Source organism: Typopeltis vanoorti, chromosome 6, assembly GCF_054136105.1.
Source record: "Typopeltis vanoorti isolate ZY-2024b chromosome 6, IOZ_Tvanoo_1.0, whole genome shotgun sequence".
Classification (NCBI taxonomy): Eukaryota; Metazoa; Arthropoda; class Arachnida; order Uropygi; family Thelyphonidae; genus Typopeltis; species Typopeltis vanoorti.
Window position 1 is genome coordinate 13812747 of NC_143554.1, and position 22975 is coordinate 13835721.

General features: G+C 38.9%; 1 protein-coding gene across 1 annotated transcript in view; it reads left to right on the forward strand.

Annotated features, from left to right (window-relative positions):
* The window catches only part of LOC150105302 (transcription factor HES-1-like), a 138760-nt gene that overhangs the window by 110786 nt on the left and 4999 nt on the right, over nt 1–22975 (forward strand). Inside the window, exon 2 of the mRNA XM_090394679.1 lies at nt 7526–8285. The gene's annotated coding sequence lies outside the window, so the exon portion shown is untranslated. The remainder of the gene's footprint in view (nt 1–7525; nt 8286–22975) is intronic.

Below are 22975 nucleotides of genomic sequence, written 5' to 3' on the forward strand. Positions count from 1 at the left end.
AAATACGTTAGGACACCTGCTTTCAAATGAAACATACTAATGTGTGGTCGCACGTGGTTCGATGTACTCATGTATATCGAAGACGTGTTTCATAGAAGGTACATGTGCGTATTGGCAGGTAGATGAAAAGCTTGGATTTTGAATGATGTGCTATCCGAGAATGCCAGACCCTTGTCCTGTTCGTTTTTAATATTAGTGAAAAACTGCATCACCCAAAAGCACTTGTAGGAAAATATAATCAGTCAATGAAAAGGTAAGATACCACTTCATCCATAATGCGAAGACTGAGGATGCTAACACCAAAATTCTAATTTAGAATTTTCAGTCCTTAAGTTGAAATCACCTTTTTATAGCATTCCCTACCACGTCAAGGAAATTTTGACTCAAATGATCTACTTTTCTTTTGTTTTTAAGCATTATAGGATATAAATAAAAACATACGCAAGAAATAAATAATTCAAGACTTGAGACGTTGTAAGTAGCCCGAAGAAGCTGAAGTGGTTTTGCTTTCCTTTTTCTTTTATTTTATTTTTTAATAACAGTGCATTTTCCTCCGTAAAATTGGCTTATTACTCGTCGACTGGACTTGAAAGAGTTAAAAGACGAACATGAGTTCGGACATGCACGTAAATAGACGAGACAACAATGCATGCATGTAATTATCAGCTTGCAGGATCGAGACAGACAAACACGCTTCATATGAATCACTTTATCGAAGCAAATGCAGAACCGAAATGGTGAGAGGGAAATATTTAGAAATTCAGAAAATTCAGTGGTAAGAAAGTAGTCCTCGGACTATTTAATAGAACAGAGAATACATCTGACCATTGACACTTTTTATTTTAATTTTTAATAGAAACCCATTTAGTCTACCATTGTTATCCTTTCTCTTAATATCAAACAAGCATCCATTACTGTTTTTTTTGTTTTTTTTTTCAAATCTGACTCACACTCTAAAGACACTTGTGTCTCAGTGCCTGTGTTGAGGAAGAGGAGGAGGAATCTGTCCACTTTTTGAGTAGCTGAAGGCTATATTCTTCGAGGAAAATAGTGGGGCAAGGTTCCAAAGAATAGCAATAGATGGAATGAAAGAAAAGGCAGTGAAGTTCGTTCCACGAGTATCACGCTAGACTCAATGCTGTTGGTTAGCAGCAACTCTTTTTCTTATGATTTTGGAAGAAAGTGGAAGAATCAAAGTGGCTAATTCGCCAGAGTTCTGTTCATGAAAGTCTGTAGAACATGCTCAAGGCAGAAACTGAACGTGTATGAGACAGAGAGAGGGAGATTGAACTGGATTTGTGAGAGAAGAATCATGAATTAACCGGATTGCGATCTTCTGAATAGCATCGAGCAACCTTAGAGGGGATTTTGGTGCGAATATGTAAGAAATATTCCATGTTTGGACAGATTTGGAATTTGTATAAAGTTAGGAGGCGTGATGTAGTGTCTCGTGCGAAAAAATACACCCAAAGTTTTTCGCGTCTGCAGAAGCTGCGGTTGAAATGTGTTTATGCTAAGAAAGGTAGGATGTGTAAGGGAGTCCAAGAAGTTAAAACTGATCGTGTTTGAATATCTGGGTATTGATGGAAGTTAGGGGAAAGAATGCCAGATCTTTTCTTACAAAATAGGACTCAGTTTTTGTGGCATTGTAGTCCACAAGGTTACCCTTGCCCCATTAAAGTACCCAGGAGATTGGAGTTCAGGACATTGGTCTTGAAGGTTTTAACAATTGGGAACTGCATTGATTATCAAACTAGCAGAAAAATGCTAGCCTTTTCTTCGATACTTAAGTTATTTATGCTTGTATACATTCCCATCCACTTTATATATGCCTGGCCCATGACTGTATTTAGAAGACTAGTGTACGATGCCAACATAGCAATTATAATCGATTGCCGATTTGTATTTTTAGATCTTCACCATTCCATTAACATTATACATTGATATGATGTATTAATGGATGCTTTCTTTATTTCATCGCATTTGTTTATTTACTACCAGCATATCCGAAACAGTCTCAAGCAGTTGAAAGCGTTACGAACACTTCAATCTTAGTATTACAAGAAATAATAATAATAATAATAAACCTATTCTCATAAAAACTCATCGCTTTGGATCCAAAACTACGCATTTGGATGGTGACAAAATATTTCTATTTTGCTGTTTCAGTCATGGAGAAATCCTACAACTTTAACTAAGAGCTTTTGAAGTTAATACGAGACAAGTTGGCCAGAAGTGATTATTTGCTTCTCCACTCCTGAGTGCTCTTTTCGCTAACAGTTGCTCGGTGGTCGTTTAAGCAGCTGAAGATGAAACCGAGGGAGATGACACAAGATTTATTCTTTTATCTTTCCTTCCATTGAGCTTTAAGTATGCAAATATTTCGCAAAGAAATATGCATTCTTGTACCTTAATCGAGTTTTCTAAGGTACATTTTACAGACAGGAGGTTGTTTGTGCGATGAGGAAAAAGCTTTTTGGTGGGTTATTGCAAAACTTGGAAATGATGAGCAAGTTAATGACCTTCTGGCACGGCTTTGTCACTCTCCTGTTCACCTCTTTAATAAAAGACAAATGGAAAGACATCAGAACTTTCATTTCTGGGAGGCTCGTGTTGGGGCGATGCCACCGTAATCCTTGTAATTAAGGCCCCTGAGTGGCAGACCTCACCAACGATGCATCCCCCCCCCCCTGTCCGGTGTCAGTGAGTCCATAACTGATTCTCGTCATTAGCAGTTGCGAAATGCAGCCAACCTGGTAGCCGATAATTAGCACGTTGGTATTAAAATTGGACTGCGCAGTCAGAGGCGATCTCTCTTCCTGCTGTTTCCTTGGAAACGGACTCTTTCTGATAGCTGCGGAGATAAGGAGGAGATAGTGGAGGAGAAGAAGGGGCGTCGCACGCCATGAGGTACTTTCTTGTCAGCGTACAAGTGCTGGGTGGAGTCGTGTTGCACGCTCTATGGCCCTTCTAGGGATTCGCCAGCTCCCCTTAGAAGAGGGACGCAGGGCAGCGGGTGGGCACAGAGGGACTTTGTGATGAATCAAAAACATTCCCCCCGATGAATCTGGGGTGATAAATGAACGCGATAGTCCTCAAATGAACGCTGTTAGGGTGTTTTTCGGCAGCGGAGATATTTCTCATCTCCCATGGCTCGGCGATTTCGACACCGCCCACCGCAGAAGACAATTTTTAACCTCTCGCACCAATTTATCGATCTTCCTCCTCGCAGAGGGGTCTCCTAATCGTCCCCCACGGACGCTTATTATCCCCCCCCCCCTCGGTGCTGCCAATTGTATCGCCACACCCTTATAAACGAAGCTGTCTTCTCGAGCAGGCGGCGGTCGGTCACGTGTTCGTTTTCGCCAACGGAGCACTGCCCTACCCTAAATTCCGAAAGTGGGTCGTCCGTTGTAGCGGAGAGTCGAGCTGGTGACTCGGGTCGAAATGCATTACTGACTGCGATGGTCATCGCCACAAGGGGTCGCCCCCAGAGGACGTTTATTACTTCCATCCTCATCTTCTCACCTTGGCCTGTCATTTCAACACCACACACCGATCTTATCTGCTATCAGCACTCTGACTTGGCCGACAGCTTCCTTGTTCCGGCAGCAGATGGCATCTCCAGTCCGCCTCGAGAAACACAAAATTATCCCATTACACAAGTTATCACAAACTTATCTACGGCGCTAATAAATAGTTCAGCCACTCTCGGGGATATTTCTTGTGAGGTCGCTTACCTTTAGCCGTGAATCTGAAAGTAACATCCATCTACCATAGACATGTGTTATGTAAGAACATTGACTTGAACTCTCACCCTGACTTCTGTCGGTCAGGTGGTGATTAGCAAGAGCTACACACACACACACACACATACTGAAATCAGTCAGCATTATAGAGATTGAAGTGTTTGATTGAATTTTTCCGTCTTCATATAATTTGGAAAGAAGCACTTGGTAGATGGAGATCTTGTGTAAACCGTCAAGTTAAAAGATACCAGAGAAAGGTGCAAAGTAGAAAGTGGAAATTTTGACCGGCACAACAACATTCTCCACATTTCCATTCACTCTGATGTCGATTTTGTTCAGTTCCCCATTCACTGTTATTGTAAACTGGGGAGATTGAACTCTCCTGTACAAATCCAGTCTCTACTAGCATCCATAAGGCATTCCAAACAATGGCAGTGCATTTCGGATGGAAACCCTGAGTTCCATTAATCTCTAGGGCAAAAAAGAATATTTATAGGAGTGAAGGCGAGTTAGCTTATTTTAGTGGAGATACCCGACTTCACCCCCACCTCCTGGAATCCCCAATTGTCCTCTATCACGAAACAGACAAAAGACTGGACACACGCGCATTCCCAATATACCTGCTTCGTGTCTTGCTTTAATATTCTTCTGAGCACGACAAGGTTTATTTCGGATATTTTTGTTCAGAACTATGTTAGTCGGTCCATCAACCCCCGGTACTTATTTTTATTTGAAATTTACAAACTTTCCTTCTAAACCATAGGTTCCCAACTTTTTCGGGACATCGCCCACTTTGCAAAACATAAATTTTGTAACGCCCTTATTATAACAGTTTTCCGCGTTCAAGCCGTTTGATATTTTTGACGTAAATAACAACTAATGATACATTACTGCTACATTAATTGTTTATTCCTAACTTATGAAGTAAAAATACAAAGCAAAAATAACAAATTAATGTGAAGGATGAGCCTGGTGCATTTTTAAAAGTTTGTTAATATCGAGTTCAACTCTAGTCGAAAATCGCCACGCTCAGTTATATGCAATCGGTTCCTTTTCTTAGATAGTAAATTCACTACAGCACTGAACCCACGCTCAGCCAAATAAGATGGAAATGCAATTGAAAATTTCTGCACTATTTCCCGTAATCCAGGGTACAGTTTAGGTATTGATTTTTGAAGCCAGAACTCTTGGTATTCAGTTTTGAATTTTACTTTTAGTTCTTCATTTGTTGCGAGTTCTATGAGTTCCACTTCTAAATTTGATGATCCTGCTGTGCTTACATGTGAGAAAGGATCTAGAACCCAATTTGGTATGTTCATGTTTAGAATATCCTTGAATCGCAAGTGTTGGCAGCATGTAAGTAAATCTTCCTTTTTGAGAGACACTGCTGATAAATTTGAAAAGTGGCTATGTTCCCCTCGGCCCATATTCCGATTGAACAGAAGACGTTTCCCTACAAAAGCGGCACTAACGTTTTTTGTTTTAATTCAATACAATTAAATGTATTGAATCTACAACTACATCACCTTGTAGTTGTAGTCGATCTACAACTACATTTTGAAAGCCAGCGAACTTCTGTGTGAAGCAGCAAACGATTGAAATCTTCATCGTTTTCAGTACAAAGTTGGCTAAACAATCTGTCACTCAATGAATTGCTTCTAATCTTGTTGACTACTTTAATAGCGTAATGGAGCGACGTGTGCAGGCGTTCACTTAAATTTTTCGCAACCAAAGAACACAATGTATAGCGAGTACATTTGGTACTGCTTGTTTCAAATGCGCTATGAAACCCTTGTGGCACTCTGTCATTGCTGGAGCACCAGACAGTGTATCAGAGCATCAGTAACAGGACAGAATATTACCAGTAGGAATGTCTTTCTCTTGAAAAAAACTTATTCATGATAGTAAACATAGATTCTTCCTTTGTATCCGCTTCCAAGTTTTTAGCAAATAATCCTTGACAAACTTCCTCTTCATTTATGAATCGTGCGTATGATAAGAGTGTGGTTCATTATTTGGGACAGTTGATTCATCGAGTTGAATGGAAAATTGGCATGGCTTCAAATAATGATTTTTCAACGTCTTCAGCCATTTCGTCGATTCTTCTTTGCACTGAATTATTGCTCAAAGGAATTTTCCTGATGATATCTGACGCTGGCTTATGAAGCACAGTGTTTATTACTTCTTTTACTGCCGGCAAGATTACTTCCCCACCAATTGTGTGTGGTTTTCCCATTTTCGATTAATAATGAAATATTATAAGAAGCTTGTAATCGGTCGTTATCTTGTTTAGTGGACGACGTAAAAAGTTTTGATATAGTTAGACGTTTAAAATATTTTTCTTCTAGTACTTGAAAATAGGACAAATCTTTATCTTTTTTGTCAGCATGCATTTTAGTCAAATGCTCTTGTAGCCTAGAAGGCTTCATTTGAAAACACTTTTTGGCAAATCAAGCGCATGGGTAATAATTGGTTCGTAGGAGACTGAAGAAAACCCTATTTCAAATACACAATACTGTACTGGTATTACATTACAGACAATAATGAATAAAATTTGCAAAAATATTCACAATAAAATATTTAATTTACACTTTGTATGACTCCACTTATCTATCACACTTTCGACTGATGATTGTTGGCAAAGCACACAAAAAATAATCAAACTTATTCCTAAACCACTGGTATTTATAGATTTGAAATCTAGCCCGAATCGACTTGCATGCATTGACTTGTTTGCGATACCATCGTACTCGTGCTTTGAACAAGTCACTGCAAGCACCCATATTCCTGTCAAAACACTGAATTGAGTTAATTACCTACTTAATAGTTGACCGACATACTACTAGTTAAGACTCGTCTGCTGCGTGGATAGACTAAAGCCTGTATGGCACCATCAATTTTTACAATAGCAAAAAATGAATAACTTTTTTAAGTAGATAAAAAATAGAAGTTAAAATATCCTGTACGACACGTTCATTTTTTTTTATTTTGCACGCAAGCGCATTTTGTTCGTCCGACCACGACATTGTCCGAATAATTATAAATAATAATTAATAAATAAAATAATTACACAAGATATAAACAACAAACCTACAAAACATAACCACAGAAAACAGCATATAAGTTTCGAATAATATTTGCTTTATTTTTTCTCTCTAATTAGCAATATAAGTTAGTACTAACTAGACTAACTAAAATTTACGATTTTATTTCTTTCTTGCCATTATTATTTTTACTCGTAATAAATTATATAAAATTGGGTTTATTTTTGTACAAATCAATTAGAAAAGTGGTTTTATATATTTTATGTATATTTTGAAATGAAATGTTACGAATATATTTGCTAACTGTAAACATAACCTATTATACACACATATATACATGCTCTATTTTCTCATTGACATCTATTTCTATCTGACATGGTAAATTTTCAAATGATTAAATAATTGAAATAGAAAATTGATAAAAAAATTGATCGTGTAAGGCGGGCATAAGATGAATTAAAATGCGATCTTTAAATTTTAAATGATTATCTAATCGCAAAATCACGAAAATAATTAATTTTTAAATGTATATTATTAATTTCTTCTATAAAGAGCCACCGACCCCTAGACCGCCTGAACGCCCCCCAAATGCTTCTGATCCCACTATACCCCCCCCCTAGAAGACTTCAGCGCCCACTTTGGGGACCTATGTTCTAAACTAATATTAAAATCTACTCTGTGAAATATGAATACAGTATTGTATTAATATTTTCTAAACTTTTTTTGTTGTAGGTTTGAACAGCTGTCAACGACCATCATGTGTTTCTTGGGTATCTAACTGCTGAATTGTTTACAATCTTGCTTGACACGTGAAGAAATTTCTGTGAAATCCATGATCATTATTAAGCACTTAAGGCCAAAGTTCCTTCGAGAGGAATATTGTCATCTGATTTTGTCCTCCTTTTGTTTGTTCTTCTTGAATAGTTCATAAGGTATTTGACATCGACTAATGATGGTTGTCTGTAATTTGTTACTAAGATAATTATTTACTTTGCCTGTGCACGGCCAGATAACTCCTCGAGGAGAAATTACAAACAACCATGAATGCAAAAGCAGCACCATGATCGGTCTGTCTGCTCATGAGGTTATACTACAGAAAGGAGTATTAATAATCATAATAAAATTTGGTTGTTTTTAATGAAAGAACAAAAACATCATTATGACTTGCAAATTTACATTCTTCAAATTCTCGGGCATTTGGAGTGAGTTGAATGTCTTGAGATTCACATCGTGAAGAAAAAATTGATTTAAAGAGCTCCCACAAAATGGATTTCTAAGGGAATAAGCCAGTGCTAATTATACAGACTTGCACTTAGGATCATCTGTTGAAATACCGCGAGCTTCATGAAAGGTCCGATGTTATAGGGCAGTTCCGACTATTGACTGGTGCTTGTTACAGAATGAGGCCACAGTCTGGGGAAGAGGGTGTTGCAGACTCGCCCTTAGAGGCCATTTCGAGGTGAAGAGAGAGGACAGAAGAAGAAAATATACGGTAAGTTTGTGTAGCGCTTTTATCTTGGTTGTCTTAGAAGTGCCAGATAACTCTCTCTCTCTCTCTCTCTCTTTCTATCGCTATCTGTCTATCTTTGTTTCTCTCCATAGTTACTTTTCTCTATATGTGGATTACGACACGTGTTTGTAAGACGTTCCCGCTGTCACCCTACACCTTAGGGCACAACGTCTTGAGCAGCTGTTTTTAGGGATCGTGGCAAGAAGGGGGGAAGAGAACATTTGCACCAAGACACGTGCAAATGTTTAAACTTTTCGTGTATTGTTCTCGTTATAACGAGGATCTGGAAATGCTGAATAATGTCATTACATAAAATATGTAGATTATACTTTGCCCTCGTTGCCCTGTGTGCGTGCTGACACGCTCTTTTCTGATGGCTGCGCTGTTCTAATGCGATCCGAACACAAAAGCACTCAATGGGAAACAACACTTTGCGTGTTCAGCGACGAAAATTACAAGGCATGGAAACCGAAGGACGAGGCGACCCACTTAAAACGATATTTGATTCTTGGGTTAACCGAGTAAGAAACGGAATCGCTTAAACAACAGAAGTTGAAAGGATTGAGTAAAGGTAGCACTGAAAATATGTTCCTTGCTCACGTTCTTTTTTGTTTGAGACGGATGTGGCGTTGTGTATCCATCATATACATCGCTTCCGGTTTAGTGCAAATGTTGTTTCGACCAGTTGAAATATGACATTAAGGGGACATGTTAAAACAAGTAAACAGTAAACAAGCACCTTCGTAAAGTATGATCGTATCAGAAGTCTTGGCTGAGGATCAAACATGGTGGCGCCTTTTGGCCGTGCATCCCCCTTCTCCTCCCTTTGCTAGCATTTGTTTTTTGGCAGTTTAGATATGCAGCTACCTAACAGGGCTTATGTTGCTTCCTGTACACATTTTGTTGTTCGCATCCATTCACAAGCACTATTGCCTCACGAAAAGAATCAAAATGCAAAACTTGTACTGCGTCGTATTTCCGGCAGATCACCTTGAGTAATTATCTGGAAGTCGAAAAATAAATAAACATCATGACAAAATGTTCGCCATTATTTTTACTATATTTTTCTTGATGTTTAGATCGAGGATCAGCTGGCAATATTCCTAATGGTTGTCTTTTCAAGGAAACGAAAAAATAAACAAAACTCAAATCGGACGTTTTGAAATATATCTTTTGAAGGTTCTTTAGAGAGAGCGTAGCGTCAAGTTAGCTTTTAATCTAAACCTCTTTTTGGGTTTAGATTCAAAGAATTTTTCTTCTTGTCAATACGTCAGAGGGAATCTACGTGATTTCTGCTTTCAATTTCGAAACCACAGCTGCAGTTACTTAAAACTACAGAGCAGGTTTGCTAGCAAATGCGGCAGTGGAATCTATTCGAAACATGGTGGGATGTAGGCTTTGAATCAAAATTTTAATCAAAATAAACTGCCACTCACGAAAAGGCTGATCCTATCTAAGGGAGAATCCCAATTTAGGGGTCTAAGGAACTCGGCTGGCATCATTAATTCTGAATACTGTCGGTGGTAAGTCACACATTTCAAGAGAATAAATTAAATAAAAGTTATCTCCTTAACAAAAGTTGTACTTCAGCTATGCTACTAGGAAAGCAGTGTTTCCCATCAATTCCTGCCATCCTTGCCGACCCCAGATGTTCGGATGAGTCCCGGGTAACAGCTAAGCAGAGGGATAAACACCACCAAGTGTAAACAGATGAGCATTTAGCTACCTGGTCACGACACTTGACGCAGGTTAAGTCAACAGCGATCTCGGTGGCCACTGCTGACACAGAAAGAAAACATGCCAAGGATGACTTCGCTATCTTCGGGTGAATGCAGCGTAACAAGAGGAAGCTACGATTGGACATAACCTTTTGACCTTTTTCGTGCCCGTTTACAAAGCCATCGTCAACCTTGGGAACGAAGGCCATAAACTCGCTGACCATCGCCTAACAACAATAATTAAGCCGCCATTTTACAGCCTACCAGCTTCTTTTCAATGAGCACACGTGCATTTGCCACCGGTCTAAGGATCGGGTAAGGGAATCGTGGCCACACCTTGACCCACACCTGGGGGTTATGGAGACACGACCCTCAGTCACGTCTAGCGGCTACAGACCATAATACACGGCTATTATGCCAGAAAGCGATCAGTTGCCCCTGCAGCGAATGGGAAACCTGCATTAAGGGAATCTTATTTGGGAGAAAAAGCGGCAATTTACTAAGTACGGGTATCATTAGTTCCCACTGAAGATGGTGGGTATAATCACCCCTCATTAGAAGCAATCGCTTTTCTTAAACGCCTCGTCTTAGAAGTTTTGCAGGCATTCTTTTTTAAAAGTCCTGTTAGCAGCACAACTCTCAATTAATATTTGCTGCAGTTTTTAAGTGATAAAAACAGGATTTATTTGGGCGATCAGTCCCGCAATGGCTTTTATTTATACCTGACCATAGTTTGTGGTGAATTTTAGACGCACTTGGCTGTTATTTCCACCTTCATCGACTTTTGGAGTGTTGCCAGTCACGTATGCATCGCGCTGTTTGTCTTCCGTATAGCTAATTGATAGGATTGCATAATTTTATATAAGAAAACACGGAAGAATAAAACAACAGGAATTTTAATGGTACAAGGTGATCGCCTCGCTCTAAAAGAAATATTTTATTAGAAAACAATCATTTAAATCGTTGTGTGTATAACTCATAAGAATACTTCGGCTCTATTCTCTGTTTTAGTTATTAAATAAATTAGCTTTCTGTATAAGCTACAAATTAGTAGAACAGGCACATCACTAATCAACAATTCTCATGGCTAATATGAATTACGCGAGAGAAAATTTAAAAAAAAAAATAAAAAATACTGTCTGTAGTGCGTCTTACTTTTTGCTCCTAGTGTAGATAAAGTTTCACCTCAAAGCAGCCGAGCAGAGTCTTCGTCAAATTCGAATAAATTCGAATAATCTCATCCTCCTTTCCACACACACACACACACACACACACACACTGCAAGAATGATCCTTCACACTCAGAGCGCAGACAAAACTGTTGCCCTTGACAACAGTTGCCAAGGATTCAAATATGGCTGTTCTTCAGCGAGACAATTTCTTCACGATTCTCAGTTTTTATTCAGTGTTAGTGCGCCGTCATACGTAAAAATGGTTGTTTGGTATCTTCACTGAGTTTTATGGATATTCGCGATGATTAAGATCTCTTGGTATTCCAGGTGAGATGGTTTTCTCGCCCGATGTGACTCCTCTCGACTTACTGAAGTTTGGATGTAATAACATAAAAATTGTTTTTTGACTGGTGCAAGTTTCTGATTATTAAATCCTTAATTTGCAAACAGTACTAAGTATATTGTCAGGATAGCAACCCCCGTCACCAGTTAGGTTCATAAAAAAAAAAAATCTTTAAAATGTTTTTTTTTCTGTTCCTTGCATTTCTTATTGTACATACATGAAGGCGTGCGGGAAAACAGTCATCCATGTTTTAATATTTATAATGGCAGCTACACACAGCTTGCTCAGTGTTAGTGTGCCGTCATACTAATACCCTCTGACCTCCGCCTCACTTAAAAGGAAGCATGGCGAGCTTACCTTCATTTCTTGTATGTGCTTAGCAGAACCGACCGGACTACGTATAGCCAATTAAGGCCTTGTTCTGTTCTTAATCTGACCCCCCCCCCCCTCACTCTTCTGTGAAGGCGGTCTGGCGTCTTAGGATCATAGATAGCAGCGTGACCTACATGTCGAATCTTCCATCTTCGGCCCCACCCCATCCCGCTTTCGCTACGAGTTAGTGAGAAATCCACCAACGCCGCTACCGTGTTAGTACGGATGTTGCAGAGGTGGTGGTGGCGGTGGCTGTTGGCTAGCATAACCTGTTCACACACCGACACGAAGGTTGCTACTGTCATGTGACCGAAGAGATTGTGTGTGTGGTTCCTACTAGGGCCTGAACTGCAGTTGTTGATGACGAAGATACAGTGCACGTATTATTCAAAGAGAGTACGCCTACGACAGAAAAAAAGTATCCCCAAAAAAACCCCGATTCATTTCATGTATACGTTATCCCATCTCTTTCTGCACGGTGCTTTGTGAAATTCAAATATCAAATGATAGATAATTTTGACACACGAGATGGACTCGGTTAGCTAAGGCTGTGAGATTGTCAACTGCTTGGATTCCCAAGATAGTTTGCATGTTTTGTGCGAAGTAATATCCTTCCACTGTCATAAATAATCAGCTACCTTCAGATGAAACGCCCTGATAAAGGTTCTTAGCATCCTAGACGAGGTTCGAACCTAGGTCTTACCACCCCATGACAAATATCGAAATTTCTCCACGGCTGTGCTACTTAGGTGATTTTGTTTTTGATGTGACTTACCCATCTTATTATAACTTAAAATACGTTTAGTATGTAAAGCAGGAATCCAAAAGAATCATTACACTTTTAAGGAAGGCTAAGGGAACCGGTCTTATTCTTCGGATTCAGTTTTTTTTCCTTTCCAAAATACCGCGTTTCCGATTTGCCAAAAGATCGTGGGGAAGTAACTTGTATTGAGCCCATAATTTAAATGATTACGAAACGAATATTTTTTCCTCGCTTTACAAGGAATAGCGTTGGCTGGAAGCGCTTAAACGGGGACACTTGTATTATTAAAATTTATGGAACCAACTTCAAATAGTAACAACACAGGCCAAAAAAAAAAAGCATAAAAATTAGCTTTGTTAGTATTAAAATCTGAGTAGGATGTTTTTTTTTTCTTTTCAGAATATTTCGTTTTTATTTCCTTGTATTTTTTTTTTCATTTTTTTTAAAGTGTTGAATTTTTTTTATAAAGACGTCGCTACTGCATCCGCTATTTTAGACGCGGTGTTTTATGCGCTAACCCCCACCAGCAAGAAACACGCGAGCCGATTGCGTTGGCTTTTAATAAAGATGGCGACTGTAAGGTACTTCAAGTACAGTCATTTATCACAAATTCATTTTTTGCGCGGTTTTTTCCAAAGGCATAATGGTTTTAAGTAGCGCTTGGTTGTGGTCTTTTCAAGCGTGCTTTAAGTTTCCTTTTTTTTTTTTTTTTTTTTGCCAGCCATTAATTTCTCACTGTCACATGCCTTTTTTGTATCGTTTGCTGTAAATGTATCTATTAAATACTCATACGCATTGTAAACACTTATATAAGTAAGTTTTTTTTCCCCGCATTGGGCTATGTTAATGCAAGTTCATTACTGAAAGACTGCACTATTTAAACATTTTATTATCATATAAAAGCACAACTAATAAAAAACGTATATTGATAAAAGAAAAAAAATTAAAGAGTTCGCTACTAGCAATATTACATTCTCAATCGTTTGCTCAACACTGGCGCATGCCCAGTAACAAGTAGTATTTGCTAGTCTTGTGAGTAGACAAAAATATGCCAGTCGATTTAATAGGCAAGCTACATTTTTAATTTTTTTTTTAATTTTTAACCGGAAAAAAGTAGGATTAAGCATTGTAGAAGTGTATAATGTTTTGGAGACTGCTAATTTAGATCAGATATTCCCCAAAATTTAATTGTTTCGAATAACCGAGCACACACACACACACGCAGTTTTTTCAAGTATTTTAACGCTGGTTCGGTCATATATTAATTATATTCTACTCTCAATAGACATCATTTTCTAACTATTAATCACTCTTCCTGGCTTGAATTTTTCTTTTCGCTGACGTCACCTCGGGTGTCCATCCTGCTACGTGGAAGTCGTTTCGATGAGGGATGTTAGGATGACAGCCAAAGTGTGTACGATGAGACGAAAAGGGCAATCTTTTTGTTGCACACACAAGCAGCCTTGAATGGTACAGACGCTCATTTAAATATTAGTCTCGCCAGACAGGTTTTCATAATAATTTCAATGGCTGTCATTCGCGTTCGCTAGTCAAAGAAATCTGAATAGAAATGTGCAGTAAAAGATGGGAACCAAACATCCCTCCCGGCATTGCTCCGAATAGCTAGATCGTTGTTATTTAATATGATTAATTTAATGTTCGTCATCTCGATTGACGTGTTCATCAGTAATTTTTCTTTAGCAAGATTTCGAAGTGTCACATGACTTGTGTGTTTCAGTTTTGTCTGAACTTATATAGACCAGTCCACGTTAGCCAATGCTCGTCTGATTTTTTCTGTTTTATGTACGAGAGAGATATCACGAGACACAAAAACACGAGGGAGAAACCATGACAACAAGAAAATAACTAAAGGCGCGCATTTACGTCAGCAAATCATTTTCATTTATTGGCAAAGATATTGTACAGCAGAACTTTGCTTAGAAATGATGTCCTTGAAGTCTTACTCACAGTAGCATCGCATCGCCCTCTAGCGGAACTGATGAGAAATCGTAGCTGCTATTCACAATAGGGAAGGGAATGTACAGTTTGCGTCTTCTCGTGAACAGTCATTTTTTTTTCTTTCTCCTAGTGATATCTAATAACGACAATTGGCAATTCCTTACACCAGCTTGTCTTTGAGTGCCGTGGGTGGTCTGTATTCTGCAACATTAAGCACGTGTAATTCGCAACTAGATCTAAATGGCTTCCTTTGCTTTGTTCTTTCGAGTAATCCCTTGGCGTGACGCCATCACCTCACCTACGCGCTGGGAATGTCTTTTAACAGCGCCTCTTTTGGACATTCGAATTCGGGACCAGACGACGAAATATTAACATTTAAATGCCCGCAGAAATTTAGGTCGAGATTATTTTTATTAAAAAAAAATGTTGAAAGCGAATGTTATTCAATCATTGGCAAGCTGTTTAAACAAAGTTAAAGTAAACAAGTGAATATCATTTTATGGTGGTCCGTTGACCTGCAGTGCTCCTCCAATATGAACGGGGGGGGGGGGGCAATGTACTTTTGACAAAAAAAAATGACAAAACTATTCCCAGTTAAAGCCCAGACATTTATTTGCTATATGCCTAGCGACCTCTCGTGTGTAAAAGCGATATGAAAAAAATAAAATAAAATGAAAAAAAAAATTGTGATAATGATTAATATTAAAATATTTTAATACATCCACATGAATCTATTTTAATAACTGGTTTCATTACGTTTATCTGATGTGTACACAGGTTTAGTTGCTATTCATCTTCAATTAGCTAATATTAACATACGCCTAATATTAAATTAAATAAAGCAATATCTTCAATGTAAAGCACCACCCATCGTCTCCATGTTAATGTCTGTTAGTAAATCAATCTATATGCTAACGTCCTCTGTGTGTGTGTGTGTGTGTGTGTGTGTGTGTGTGTGTGTGTGTGTGTGTGTGTGTGTGTGTGTGTGTGTGTGTGTGTGGTATTTCGCATGCCTATTACCGACTTCAAGGTCAAAGCTTTGTGGCTATGGACAGAAGCTGGGGGTGGAGGTATGGAGACGACATCAGTTAAACTTTTGCAGGGCACCTACATTAGGAAGCTGTTATAGACAGAGGCGTATGTCTGTTGGGGGGATGCACACACACACACACACACACACACGTAGGAATAAATTACCTCCTTGATAGGGTTACTATTGGGAGGGAAATGCAAAACACACACACACACACACACACACACAACAGAGAGAGAGAGAGAGAGAGAGAGAGAGAGAGAGAGAGAGGGGATATTTCCGGGATGACTACATTTGGCAGTCTTATTATAAACAGAGATAGAATTATGGGGGATTAAGGGAGACGAGGAGTTGGAGTTACCTAAAATAAACACTAGCAGATTGCTCACCTTAGTAAGTTCTATCACAAACATGGAAGCCCGGAGACTACGCATTCAAACGACTACAATTAGCAATTTGAAGAGGAGTGCTTTAACAGATGGTTGTATTGCAGCCGAAGCAGCTAATGCTATGAAGCCAGTGCGTTATGGATAAATTGCGTGTATTCTGTTGACTGGTCTGCGTGTATTGTGGGATGGAAAAACGAAAACTATGGTTTCGGGAGGAAAAGTTCCACCACCTCCGTCTGAGACCGACTAACTCACCGTCATGGTGAAGATAAAATCTTATAAGGTTCTTCACGTTCTAGACGGGATGCGAACCCAAGTTTTTGTAACCAGAGATCATCGTAGATGCCTACGGAAGCTCCCTTACTAACAGAAGAGCAAAACTTGTTTGTATTAAGCTGGTCTATGCAAAAATGAACTAATCGCACCAATCCTCATTATAAAGTTCTGTTAGCATCGATACAAAGATGTGACTATTAAGCGCATGCGTCATTTGTGTACGTGGTGTTGTGTGTATATATACGAATTTTTTGCTTTAACGTGTAAATGATGACTTTAAGTGTGCTATTTGACGATTAAATGAATAAAGTGATAAAAATGAGCTAAGATAAAATATTAGAGCACGTCAAAAATGCTCTTTTGCTTCTTCCCCCGCTGGCTAAGCAAATACCCTTGTTAAATCAAAGGATGCATCGTTGACTACAAACTCAGCGCCCCAATATAAGCAAAAAATCAAACTGCTAACATATGACGTTTTTATACAGTGAAACCTGTGGTGAATTCATCACTAAAAAAACACACGTACTAACCATAGTGATAAGTTTTAATACGTAAATATCTTGGGACATCCTCAGTACAGTAATTCAAACAATACTAGGAATAACATACAGTTAGGGCGCATGCTTACAATTGAATCTCAATATGCGTGCAGTAACGTGTTATAGAAGTAAATTAAATATAACTGAACAAAAAAAAAAAAAAAAAAAAAGCGAATTCAGTTGATAAGCTCGTGTGTAAATTCCTCTGGTCTCGCAAAAGGTTCAAACTCAGGTTTTACCACTATAACTTAATCACTACAGTGTATATTCCAGTTGTAGTAGAAGCAACCAACAAATTTTTTTGGAAATTAAACTAATTATCATTATTATTGAGAACCTCCAAGGAGTCATCAGACTCATCCTGGATTATGTATGTTAAACCTGGACAGGTATAAATCACGAACACCTCGTGTTAGAATAATTATGATGTCAGATGACCCTTTGACATAACTAGCGATTTGTCGTGACTACCCATATTCTTGACTCCTATAAAGTTTCGGATAATTGCATTTTTTTGCAGATTTATGCATCAACCAGGTTCTCAGGTCAAAACTGGGTATGCTTAACCCCCCCCCCCCCCATAGTAGTGTTTGTGAAACAAGTTGCGCCGATGGCCTGTGCGCTTTTGAGCGTGTTGTTGTATGAGAATATTTTCCTATTGTGGAAACGACAAATATACTAGTCAGGTACTGTCTGACCACAGATGCGAGAACCCTGGTTGGCACAGTGCCAAGAAGAGTCAATTCATGTTGAAGGGGAGAAAGGAATAAGACGATATACGAATTCGTCACCAACACGCGAAATCACGTGCTTTATACGTAAAATTTACAAGCAAAATAGTGACCACTTTAAAAACTGGAATTTTTATAAAAGAAAAGCCAATTTTCCGACGTATAATAATAAACACTCATAATTGATTACCTTATTATTAGAATGAATTCGCCTTCTTCTGCCATGTGCAGAAGTGTCGAAGGGTCTCGCATCTGTGGTGGGACAGTAGTTCAACGTATATTACGTCATTGGCTTCGGAGTTAAAAACAGCCTGTCTAGCACATGATAAAGGTGGAACTCACTACTGATTTTCATCTGATGGATGGAGAATTCTTTGGCTTCACTTCACCTAAGTGGTTGCTCTAATATTTTTTTTATTGACGGAAATATCAACAGCACCAAAAATAATTTATAGACTTTATAGTAACCTAATATTTAGAATACTAATAATGCTAGCAGCTTATCCAGCTTGCAGACAACATATTGAAATCAGATATTTTCACATTTCAGGGAGAAGATAATTTCGTTTCTTACGTTTATTAATTGCGTGTGTTCTTCTGACCGACGAGTGTTCTTCTCGCAAAACATTGTCTGTTTTGCGAGAAAACCACCATTGGAGTTCTAGGAGAAAAAGTCTTGCCACCTCCGTTTGAGACATGTTCATTTTTTACTTGAGAAGCCCGTATAAAGATTGTTCTTGTCATAGACGGCATTCGAACCCAGGTTTTTTCTTTGGATTAACTCGGACTATACAGAGATATTAAAAGTTGTATTCAAAATATTTGCTTTTGAATACAACGGAGAAGAGTTTTTACATTTGCCTCATGTAATCTAATGACAAAGAAAATACTAAATTCCCTTTTAAAAAAAATCTAGCCGAAAAAATCAGTATTACATAAGCTAATCTGCATAAATATCGTGAATGATACTCAGTAAATATTGTACTTTTTTTTAAGCTAAATTTTTTTCTTTTGAACTTATAACTCGTCTTAAGTGTTTTATTTTTTTTAATTATATAATTGTATTCATGTACAGAATCTCTTCCGCATAGTCTGGCATCCCTTGAGCGTTCCGAAGTGAATTTTTTCTGACTTTAAAAAACTGTTTTTTTACATCAGAGAAGAAAGAAAAAAAAACACACTTTTTTATGTAATAAAAACAAATTTTTGTCAATGGGTTCCCCAGAAATTCCTCAGACATTTTACACTTGAGTTTGATCTTCAGCTAAAATTCCACCGGTAATTTCAAGGTGGTTGGATTTGGCTTCAGTGACACTGTTGAATGCCAATAGAACAGTTCGGGTGACCAATGCACGTGGCTTGAACATTAATCCACAACTTTAATGACATTAGCAAGCACATTAAAAAAAATATTTAAAAAAAAAAACTGTTAATGTTCTCGCATTGTTCCACAGAGGAGAAAAGGTCAGATGTTGCCCTTGCTCCAATTCAGCCCCATTACTGCTTGGAAGATCTGTAATGGTCCCTAATATTTCTGAGGGAGGCTTTAGGCGCTTCTCCCCTCCATTTTTTGTCGATCTTTTTCATCCTTCTCTTCACGATGCTTTCAACTCTAATTACCCAAGCACTTCGAGGTTGTGCAGACACGAAAAAAACTGTCTTGACACTGTTTCTGACACCCTAAAAAACGCCGCAAAAAAGGGTCGACATGATTTTTTAAGCTGTACAAATGAACTTCTTTAAGCTGTACAAATGAACTTCCTGTACCAGCAGGTGTTGGTAATTGGAACAAACACGTTCCTACGGAAGGGTTAGATTCGGATACCTGAAACTATTAACAGAAAAAAAAAAAAAATACCCGAGGGTGCACTGGGACATCGTTATCCGAAGGAGAGTCTTTCAGGGTCTTTGCTGCTGGCATTGAGGGGGGGGGGGGGTTTCTTCTCATCGTTGCGATGAGAAGAAACCCGATGTGTGGTTCAAGGGTTCTTCGTGTGCACGGCGACCCCTTAGAAGATGGTGGGACAGAGGAGGAAACGCCATCTCCAGAAAAAAAAAAAAAAAGCGTGGGAAATCTTTAGGTCGTGGGGTGGTTAGGTACGTGTCTCGCCACCAACGTCGAGTGCAGTTCTTGTCACGGACGTTTCTCCCCCCTCCCCCATATACTGTTGAGGAATGTGCGCCAACCGCTGACCCACTACGACGGCACGTGTGCGGCCGAAAGATGCCCCAGCGTCGACGATTACAGCCATGGACGCAAAAATGAACATGCGCTTGGGATCGGTCACGTCAGCTCGCTTAGGCAACGGCTGTTTCCCACGCTTCGTGCGTCAGTGGTTTTCTGCAGTCCCCTTTCTTCCTCCCCCCCCACCCCCGAACTCTGTCTCCAGCGCTACGGAAGGAGAATTGCAACACAACGCCTCGCTGTTGATCCAAGTGTTGCCTAAAACGAGCATTAACTGAAGGAGTGACGAATGACAGCGCCATCTGGTGTATAGGATAAGTTGCACAGCTACATCGAAGGATGAGGTTGCTGTTAGCTAGTGACGAGCATTGCGAAGATGAAATAAACGTATGGATGATTCAGTAAAAAATTAAAGAGAATTTTTTTTTTTAATTTCTTTGATGTTTTCGCTTTCATATACGGTATGCGCATGACACATTGCGTCACTTCCTGTTTTCATTATGGCACAATACAGAAAACAAAATTTCGTCACTTTGTTTATTTAAAATGGCGTCATCGCCCCACTCTTGCCAAGAGAAGTTGCGCCAAAGGTGTCCTTCTCCGCACCCCTGTTCCGTCTTTTATCACCGGGTCATACAGGAGATGAAAGTGATGCGGGTATAAACAGGAACCGGAATTTCCATGCAGGAATGTGTTCTCTTAACGGATGGAATCACGTGCCAAGTCGGAAGGGATCGCGATGTGTGGGAAAGAGTGAAGCAACAGATAACTTTCTGTTTACTTCTCATCCTCGAAGATATGCCAACAGGTGTTTCTCTGGTAGCCTTTAGCGATACGGGACTTCATAGGAGACGTATCAGGGTCTCCTCATCTCCTTATCTGCGTTTTATTTATATTTTATTGCAAATACTAGAGTTTCCTGTGACTACCGTGGAGCTTCGCACTCTCAACAGCTGGTTATAGCGTGAGGAATCTCATAACATCAATTAAAAAAAACAACAACCTTATAACCTGAATTTCAATCTCTTTTACTTATACCATCGTTTGTTATTTATTTATTTTTTTTTTTTTCAAATCGCGAGAAGCAACGACATGATCATCATCCTTTTTAAGGATGATGTTAACTGTCCATTCATTCAATTTTTTAGTTTTTTTATGCATTTCTGTTTTTTTTTTTTTTTTTTTTGTCAGTCCAGAAACTCGGTCTGGATAATGTATACAGAATACATATATTGTGAGTATGTTAATTCAAAGGGGGGGATGTAGTTCCTTCAAACTATATAAAGGAGATTCAGAAATCATTTTCAAAATGTACTTGTCAGCTAAGTAAAAAAAAAAAAAAAAATAGTGCAGTATAAAAATAACAAAATTTTCACCATATTTTTGAAAGAGAATCCTATTTTCTGTACGCGCATTGGCTTGCTGAAGTTTTCTTCATGTTTTACGGGATAAAAAATCATGATTTGAAACATGCAAGCCCACTAACACAATTTGCTTTGACATTTCGGGATGTGCCAAGTATGTTGGGTGAGCCAAGATAGTGACAGCAAAGGGTTAAATACGTAATTATGTGAGGTTCGTATTATCGTGTTGGCTGCTGCACACACTCCTTGAATCCTTGCCATCAACTTTTTCCTCCAACATAGTATTCCAACTAATTGATGGTGGTGGTGCAGTATTGTCTATGATGTAACTGCTGTGCCATTCACCTGTCGGAAAGCGCTGACAAGATTTGCATCGCGGACATATCCAGCTCAAGACCTGTCCTCTCATTCCTAAAACTTCCATTTTTACCAATGAGAGACTGTCGGTTCAATCATTTTGTTGTTAAAAATCACATTATTTCCTGCTAGAATTACGAGACCTCTAGTGGCAGAAATGTGAAGCTAAATGTGAGGTGTTTTGTGATCACTTCGTTAACTAGTTTCTCATGATTTCAATTTTATTTTAAGTTTCAAGTTCTGTTTAGTTAGACTTTAACGTTTTAACAACTATTCGAAGAGTCAAAGACACATACCAGAATAGCACGAGTTTTCCTATTGAGTAATTCATGACGTCACGGTAGAAAGAATATGAAACCTTGTCGTCTCCATGGTAACGTTCTCTGATAACGTGGAAATCGAAAACATTGCAAAGGCTGTTCTTGATAATAAATTATATATTAACCAAATATTGTATACATATGTATTTTTAATAGTTTTCGTTAGTGAAACACTCACATATATGAATATATAATTTTGTACTGATTATTGGGGACAAAATTACGTTGACTATGAATTAGTATACTCAGTGATAAGTTACACGGGTCTGGAAAACTTGATTCTGGACGTCAAGTATTTTGTTGCTATGACAACCTCGATAATATTTGATGAAGTAGTTATGGTTGAAATAAACAACTACGTTTCCAGATCCACTTTACTCTGTAGAGGTTTCAAAATGGCAGCACATGAAAATTAGTTCCTATTACCTCCACGAAACTGGGATTTTCATCCCGCATACAGGCACATTCGCCGGGGAACACACGCAATTTACAGATGAAAATACTATTAGTGGCGGTAGATGGATTGTGACGTAATATGCAGATAGTGGCGTTGGGTGTAGATGGAGGTTGGAATACTGCAGACGGTGGATAGAGTGGTGTGTCCTCCCGCTTTGAGTTCTTGGATATGTCACGTGATAATAATAAAGTAGAAAGATGCAATTAATAAATATTATTCACTGGCCTCATGGCCTTAGCTGCTTCGGCCGTAATTTCCGCAGACAACAAGACATCTTTTTGCAGTTTTCGCTCTTCAAGTTCTAACAACAGTTTTTAATTTAAATCTTTTTATTTTTCCCAATGATAAGAAGCCACAAACAAGTTCTGCTTCACGAGTGCGAAATGACCAGGAAATAAGCGAAGGCCACGTCGGCATTTCCCACACGTCACTCAACTTTTATGCTGTTTATCTCGTCGGCATTTCTGTGCAGTGTCAAGTTCCTTCTCTCCGCATTGCGTTTGCTGCGTCCCACAAACCCCGCGGAGGGCATTTCTTGTTGGCATCGAAAATGCAACTGAATCTAGGACACTACCGTGGGTGGGTGGGTCACGTCCAAATATCGCTAATCTTCGGCTGTGTGGATGACAATTGATTTCTCTTCCACTTCTCGGGGATGTGAAACCTGAAAAAGTCCTAGTGGGGGGGGGGGGGTC